The sequence below is a fragment of the Arachis duranensis genome, chromosome 3 (assembly GCF_000817695.3).
Source record: "Arachis duranensis cultivar V14167 chromosome 3, aradu.V14167.gnm2.J7QH, whole genome shotgun sequence".
In the NCBI taxonomy this organism is placed as follows: domain Eukaryota; kingdom Viridiplantae; phylum Streptophyta; class Magnoliopsida; order Fabales; family Fabaceae; genus Arachis; species Arachis duranensis.
Genome location: NC_029774.3, coordinates 102,188,334 through 102,196,678, shown reverse-complemented (window position 1 = coordinate 102,196,678; position 8,345 = coordinate 102,188,334). Strand labels below are relative to the sequence as shown.

Sequence of the window (8,345 nt, the reverse complement as noted above, 5' to 3'; positions counted from 1 at the left end):
AGACCTGTCTGGTACTGCAGCTGAGAAAATTGATTATGAGTAAATAAGATTAAGAAATGAGGAATTATAATTAGGGGAGGTAGAAATATTTGAAGTGCGATTTGGAGCGCTAATCTTAAAGGTTTTGGCCCAAAATTGGGCCAACGGACAAAAATAAGTGAACTGGGCCTAAGTGGGCCCAAGACCCAACATATATAAACATTAGTTATGAGCATTTCAGCTCATTTTGCCCTAAAGAAGGTGTGTGGGGCGCTGAATTGAGAAGAGAGAAGAGAAGAGAGAAAACCTAACTCTCTTTGATCTTCAAACCACCATAACTTGAGCTACGGAGCTCCGATTGACGAGCCGTTTGCGGCCACGCGTCGCTCTTCTCATCCTCTACAATTCTATCTAAGTTTTGTGGTGAGTATTCCATTTATCTCTGCCCAGTTTTCGATATTCTCCACTGTTACACGTTTTTGGGAAGTTAGTGTTGAAATTTTGTGATTTTGGGTGTTTAGGGATACTCCAACATGGATTCTAAGTGGGTTCTATCCCTAATTCATATGGGATGAGGTAAGAAGTGCTTAAACCCTTGTGAATTATCATCTTTATGAGCCCTAGGTTGATGTATGTATGTAATATTGGTTATGTTAGTGTATTTGGTGATTTTGATGCACAATTGGGAGGTTGGTATTGCTTGTGGAGCTTTGGTGAAGCTTGGAGCTAAGGGTTGGTGGAGACTTCCATAGAAGAGGCTCAATTGATTTGGCTACAAGAGGTACGGTTTAAGTTTCATTTAAGTACCGTGTGGTGTGATGAGAATTCCTAGGCTAGATGCCCCTAGGATTAAGTTTGGATTGTGTAAATGGTTGATGCTAATATGCATAGTTGGTATGTAATGTGAATTGATGATTGGGTTGAGAATGGTGTGGCCTTGTATGCTTGGTGTATTGAAAATTTGATGTATTGGGTAATGAGTATTAATTTGTGGTTTATGCATTTAAATTGTGAAATTGGGCCGGAGGCCGGAAAGAGGTAAGGGAGGTAAGTTGATGTGTGCATTGTATGATGACACAAGTGATTGGATGAATTTCATAGAATGAATATATGAATGATTGGGTTGGTTATTGAATAATGAGGTTTGAGGAGTTGAAGTGTGAAAATCGGTAATTTTGGGTGAGATTGTATAGATGAAGTATGTTTGATTTTTGGTTGATATATATTATGTGGTCATATATGTGAGTATGATTATTGATGCCTTGATGGTATGATAATGCATGAGAGATATGTATGTTGTGACATATGCTTATGGAATGATTAAGGTTGATTTGGGGGTGAAACCACGTGATAGTGAGTATGATATTGGTTATGTATAATGATGGTTGATTGGAAATAGTATTGTTGGAAATTGGGATGAGGAAGGATGTATGACATGTTGATATGTTTGTAATTTAGCCATTTGTTTGAAATGGGTAAAGATGGTTATATGGCGGTTTTGTGAATTGTGGTAAGGTGTTAATGTATGAGTTGAGGAGGCTTGATGTTGATTTTGGTATAATTTGATTGGTTTCAAAAAGGGTTGAAATTGGCATGTTTTGGTTGATTTTGAAAAGAGTTGAAAATGGCTTGTTTTGAAAATGACACTTTGTGGTTTTATATGAAAACATGGTTTTTGGGCATACTTTGATGGGACATAACTTGGACTACGGATCTTTGTTTTGTGCCAAATCTATTTAGAAATGAAATTGGATCCGGGATGTCCATGCCGTTCGAAGAACGGGTGAAAAACGATTTAAAATGAGGAAGTTATGTCCGTCGGAAGATTGGGGGTTGAATCTGTGAATTCTGTAGCTTTTAACTTAGAAATTTTTTTTAGCAGAATGACCCTCCACGCGTAGGCGCACTTGGCGCGTACGCGTCGTTCTTCGAGAAGGCACCATCCACGCGAGCGCGTGGTGTGCGCGTGCGCGTCGATGCGCTGCACCCAATGCCCAGCCTTTTTCCAGAGAGTTGTGCCAGAACTATGCCAGCTTTGTGCCTGGGGCACGAGAGTATCCACGCGTACGCGTGATTGACGCGTGCGCGTCGATTTGGCAAATTTTTAATCCACGCGTTAGCGTGCATGACGCTTGCGCGTCGATGAGTTTTTAAGGACATCCACGCGTGCGCGTGGAGTACGCGTACGCGTGGCATTGTTTTCATGCCAAAGTTGATATTTGAGTTTTAAAAGCTAAATCTCATACTTCTAAGCCTCCGATCTCACCCCTTATGTATTAAATCATTATGATATGCCTAGTAATGAGAAAGGAATTAGGGGATGTGGTAACTTGCGAGTGAAGCAAGGGAAAAGTTATGATCAATGATGATCAACGATGATTATATGAGATATGGAGGATGACGGTAGGAGTACCGTGTATGCCATGAGCCGAAGGGCTATATCTATTGATAAATGGCTGGTTCTTAATTGGACCATGAGCCGGATGGCTGAGTTATTGCCGGGTCACGGCAAAGCCATTATTGATTATGGCTGAGAATAATTGCATATATGATTAATGAATGAATGTGTTAAATGGATAATAATGGAAGATGTTGAAATGTGATGTGTAACCCCGGGTAGTAGGCAGTGGCGTTGTCCACTTGCTCCGGGTCCCCGGGTAGTAGGCAGTGGCGTTGTCCACTTGCTCCGGGTATGAGATGGAAAAGGATGCTTATGATAAATGAGTTAATTATGGAGTTTTGAATGAATGTAACTCTGATACCTGGGTAGTAGTAAGGGTTGGAATTCGTCCCACTTGCTCCAGGTTAATGTTTGAGATTTGATAACAATGAGGATTGATAATATGAATTGAGATTGAATGAATATATGTTTAAGATACCTGGGTAGTAGCAAGGGTTGTGGTTCGTCCCGCTTGCTCCGGGTTAATGCTTAAGATACCTGGGTAGTAGCAAGGGTTGTGGTTTGTCCCGCTTGCTCCGGGTTAATGCTTAAGATATCTGGGCAGTAGCAAAGGTTGTGGTTCGTCCCACTTGCTCCAGGTCAGAGATTGTGATGCCTGGGTAGTAGCCACAGTAGTGGTTGTTCCACTGGCTCCAGGTTGAGCTGTTAAACACCCGCCTGGGTAGTAGCCGCAGTAGTGGTTGTTCCACTTATGATATCATCAGCCATAGGGCAGGCATACATCATTTGCATATGTTTGAATTGTTTGGGTTTGCCTATTTGTTTTGGATTCTATATCATACATGCTATGTTACCTGATTACGTGCTACTTGTTCTACTTGTACCTTATTTGTGTATTACTTGTCTGTATTGCTTGTGTTTGTACAACTGAGAGATCCCTCATGTTGGTGTCAGTGGATGTTGGGGGCTGTTCTTGATGAGATGAATTGGTGATGCGATTGTATGATGATGATGATTTTTGAATGAGATAATTTGAGCCCCCTGGGTAGACGCATTGATGTGATTTCACTAGCTCTAGGCGAGGGTATGATGTATTGATATAGAGTTGTTGAGACAGAACAACTGGTGATGGTTTTGCTTATGATTCTGAGTCTGATTTGTGTAAGAATCAGCGAGTTGGGAAACATGTGTAACATGAACTAGATTTAGTATCCCCTTACGACAGATGCCTATTCATGGATTAGTGAGAATCTAGGCTGGATACTTGGAGAAAAGGAGTTTAGGATGCTTAGTGAATTTTTATTGTAGTGCATTGTATTTATTTGGCACTTTTACCGTACTGGGAACCCATGGGCCCGGGATTCTCATTCCGTATATATCTCTTGTTTTTCAGATACAGGTTCAGGTGCTCAGAAGTGAGCTGCGGTTCGTCTGAGAAACGGCGAAGATATTTATTTTCTCTACTTTGTGTTTTCCGTAGAATCTCTCCACCTTTGTTTTGAAAAGATTATATTATGTGTTGAACTCTTTTGGAACTTGCCTATAGAGGCTCTTATGTTTCCTTGGGAGAGATTAGGATGTACTGTTGTCAGTTACTTTCATACTGTACCCTAGCCGGCCTAAACTTCGCGGGTCGCGACTAGTGGCTATTTACTTATATTATATATATCTATCTGTTATCTATCTCTTAAGCTCCTTTATGCCTTGTCCATATATCGCTTTCGGCTTCACGTTTTATCTTTTCGTTGTCGAAGCGTGAGTGATACGTCTTCGCGATTTTATTTCTACTCTTTTCAGGCTTCTCGATTAATACTTCTTTCGAAATTACCTATGTTTATATATTTAAAAATCCACCTGAGAGTCGTACCACCGTAATATCATTGACTTATGACTCGAGCATAAGGATTTGAATATTAGGGTGTTACAGATACTCTGCTGATTATGTATTTAGTTGTTCATTTCTGCTGACACATCAAAATGAATTTAAAATTCTCCAGCTGTTTGGAATACCAAGTTGAAACTCATTTTGTTTGATGCATTTGCAACTGCATAGCCTGCTAATCTGCTGCATTCCATACTGACTGCCATTCTTTTTTTCCTCGACACCAAACTAGCATTAAATTTATACACTTTCAAATCTGTTTGGTGCCCTTTGCAGCAGTACATACAATATTTGTTTAGTGAATTGACTAACTGCTTACTCATGTGCTCTTGACCATAAATGATCATGTACAATTACTTATTCCTTGTAAATCTTTTTGAGCATTGAAACCTGATTTCGATTGGCATTGCTTTTGGAACAAGAATTGGTTATGTGATTATTTTACCACTTTCTCCCGTGAATAAGTAGGTGCTTTAAATTGCCAAATTGATTATTGCCTTTTGTGCAAATTTTTTGCTAACACTTTCAATTCAAATGCAAAAGTGCAATAATCAATTCCCCTCAATTCAATTCACTTCCTTTATATACCTATGCCATATCTTTGCTATAATTATTGTTCACTCCTTCATTTGTTGCTTAGGTTGCTTGCTTATGGGAAAATGCACTCTTATTGAGCATTTGATTGCTTTATACATGTTTTTCCTTGATTGAGTGTTTGTTTACCTTATTGGCTCTTACTTGAATTGTTTGATTATGTCCTCTTTGTTCTGTGAATTTTATCCGTTTCTCCTGAGTTGTATTCTATTTTTTCCTTCTTCAGGATGGCTCGTAAAGGAAAGGAAAAAGCCAATCCTTTGGCTCGTCCTCCTCCTACACCTCCGAGTACCCAATCAGATATATTCATTAATGCTGAAGCCCAAGAACAATATAAAAAACTGGAAAAGCGAGCCTTTCACTACGAGAGAAATCTGAACCTGCCAAAGAAATATGCAGACCAAATTCTTAATAGATTAAACTTTTACCATTTGGAATTCATAAAATTCGATCCGATGGAAGTCAATCAACACCAGGTCAAGGAATTTTATGCAGATCTCCTAAAGAGGGACGCCCCAACTGTTTTTCTCAGAGGTGTCACTCTGGACACCTCTGATACTGCTTTAAAGGCCCTCTTAGGTATTCCGCATATTCCTCCGACTCGTGACGCCTATCCTTAGATAGTGAAGGAATTTACAACAGGAAAGCTTTCTTTGGATATGGTTCTGAAAAAGATTGGCCTGCCTAAGGCTAGATGGGAGTACAGCAGGGGAGAAAATGCAGACCCTCAGAGCATAGCGTGCACGGATCTCAATCCTGAGGCGAGGATCTTGCAGCAGATCATCTCCGAGATTCGATGTGGAAGGTGAACCAACAACAGAAATACAACATCCTCTTCCCATCGATGATCACCAGATTAGCCACTTTATCGGGAGTGGAGAGACACCCGACAGACCGGATGTCTGCCCTTATCAGCAAGCAGCCATTCCTGCCATACAGCGACTATGACGGACCACCATAGAAGAAGAGAGACCACCGAGCCACCATCATCAGCAGAGCCCTCAGCACCTCCAACACCTCCTGTGCCCACACCCCGACTTCAGACACCCTATGAGCTGGGTCGGGAGATCTTGGAGACTCTTCACTGTTATGAGCGCCGCAACGCTTGCCGCTTCCAGTGGATTGTGGCGAAGTTTGAGGGTCGAGACCCTGGACCACCTCCTCCAAGCACACCAGAGAATGAGCCTGAGACTTAGGAGCCAGGACCGGAGGAGCCAGCAGCTGACGTTGGCCAAGCAGTCGAGCCCCCTGAGCAGAGAGCAGCGGAGCCCACAGTTGAGGAGTCTATAGTCCAGACAACAATAGAGCCAGCCGTTCAGACAGTTCAAGAGCTCGCAGCTGAGCCCACCACACGGCCGTCCAGCGCCATTATTGTATGTCACGGACATCACCACCCACCACCACCAGACGGTGGAGCTTTGCAGAGTTGATCACCCTGGTCTGATTTTTAGCACGGAGGACCGTGCATGATTTAAGTGTGGGGGAGGATCTACGATATATTGGGTGTAAACATTCTCTCCTGAACACTTGTTATTTAGTTTACTTTTAGTCTTTATTATGCTTTTTTTGCGGATATCGCTAGTACTTTGACTTATGCACATTTTACTTTGGTATACGTATATCAGTTGTTTCTAGTTATGTCTAATGTTGCATTTTAATTTAGTATATATACATATTGCACTTTTTATTGCTTAGTACATAGTATATATATGGATTGTGATTGGATGATGTGAATAGCATATGCCTAGTTCATTTTTTATCCTAATTGTTCATGTTACTTTTTGCTTGGTTAAAATTAGGAAAAGAACTAGGAAATTTTGAAAAAATTTGCATCCATCACAACACACATACATAGAGGAAATGAATTTTGGTGAAAAACAAGAATTTCCAAGAATTTTGTTGTAGGGCATTCTATTGAATTGATTTGGAAAACTATTTTCAAACTTACTTGAATGATTTTTATGGAACATAGAAGAGTAAAGAACAAATACTTTGTGAGTTTTTGAGCTATATTGAGTGGTTACATATTTTAACCGCTATTTTTGTTCATTGTGTGTTACATCTCTCCTATGATTGTAATCTTGGTTTTGCTTGATTCTTTAGTTCCAATGATTGATGTTTTGAATTGCATTGAGTATGATTGAGGCCATCTTTGATTGAAAACTCACTTTTCCCACATAGCCTACCGTTCGCATCTACCATTGTTAACCCACGTTGAGCTTTATTTACCCCATTGTTCTTGATATTAAGCACATCACAACCTCAAGCGGAAAACCATGATTTACCTTGGATTGTGTCCTTGATTAGCTTAGGTTGAGGAGTGTGTTTCATTTAAGTGTGGGGAAATTTTTTTGGAAAACATTGGTAGTAAAAGAAAATGTTTAATTTGGGTAGTCATTGAAATTTTTTAGAAAATGGAAGCATTCATGTATGAACTACTAAACCATATGCAATTCTAATTTAGTTAAAAAAAAATACCCATCAACAAAAGGCGGCAAAGGCCACCCTAAAAGGAAAAGAAATGAATAAAGGAATGCATATGTGATGTTTTTGTGAAAATCATACATGAGTGTTAGTGAACAAGAAATGATGGAAGGTTAAGATTGCATTTTGATTTGGTTTATATAGGTTGATGTGGAAACTTAAACTAATCAAGGATTCAATTGCATTAGTCCACTTGGTCATATCTATCCCACCTTACCCTAACCCCGTTACAACCACATGAAGTCCTCATGATAATTGCATTCATGCATAACTTGTTTGTTGATTGTTAGATGAAAAGCAAATCCTTGAAAGTATAATTGGAAGAAGATTTGAGTGAATTGACCCTAGACACCGAGTGATTAGAGTGTATACACACATAGTGAGGGTTCAATTACTCAACTCTATGTTTCCATACCTCTTATCATGTATTCTTGCAAGTTGCTTCATTTTGATGAATTAAATCAATTCTTTATATTTTTGCTTGTATTGAGCTACTTCTTTGTTTTGCCCTATTTGTCTATATTTGCTTGGAAATTTGATCATTTGTTTTCACCAATTTCATATAGATACTATAGATAGATATATAGGTATAGATAGTATATACATACTTGCATGCATACAGATAGTTGCATTTAATAAGTTGATTGCCCCTTTTGATCATTCTCCTTGTTGGGTTTAGCATGAAGACATGCTATTGTTTAAGTGTGGGGGAATTGATGAGTCCATATTTGATGATATTTTTGACTCAATTTAGATGGATTCTATCACATAAATTCACACTTAAGCACCAAAATAGCATACATTTGTGTTTTGTCCTTAGTTTGATCCTAAATGTGAAAACATGCAATTTTGTACTTGGAATGAGCAATTTAATCCTACTTTTATTCCATTCGATGCCATGACATATTTGTTGAGTAATTTCAGACCTCAGAGACAAGAATGGATAGGCAAAAGTGAAAGAAAGCATGTACAAGGGAAAAAACATGAAGAAAACATGGAAAAGGC

The 8,345-nt window shown here is 39.4% G+C and overlaps 1 long non-coding RNA gene across 1 annotated transcript; it reads left to right on the top strand.

Annotated features, from left to right (window-relative positions):
- Nucleotides 1-245: 245 nt before the first annotated feature.
- LOC127745541 (uncharacterized) lies at nucleotides 246-3,860 on the top strand. The gene is made up of 4 exons (XR_008006710.1): nucleotides 246-402; nucleotides 501-555; nucleotides 637-760; nucleotides 3,774-3,860. It is a non-coding gene; the product is annotated as an uncharacterized LOC127745541 (long non-coding RNA).
- Nucleotides 3,861-8,345: the final 4,485 nt, after the last annotated feature.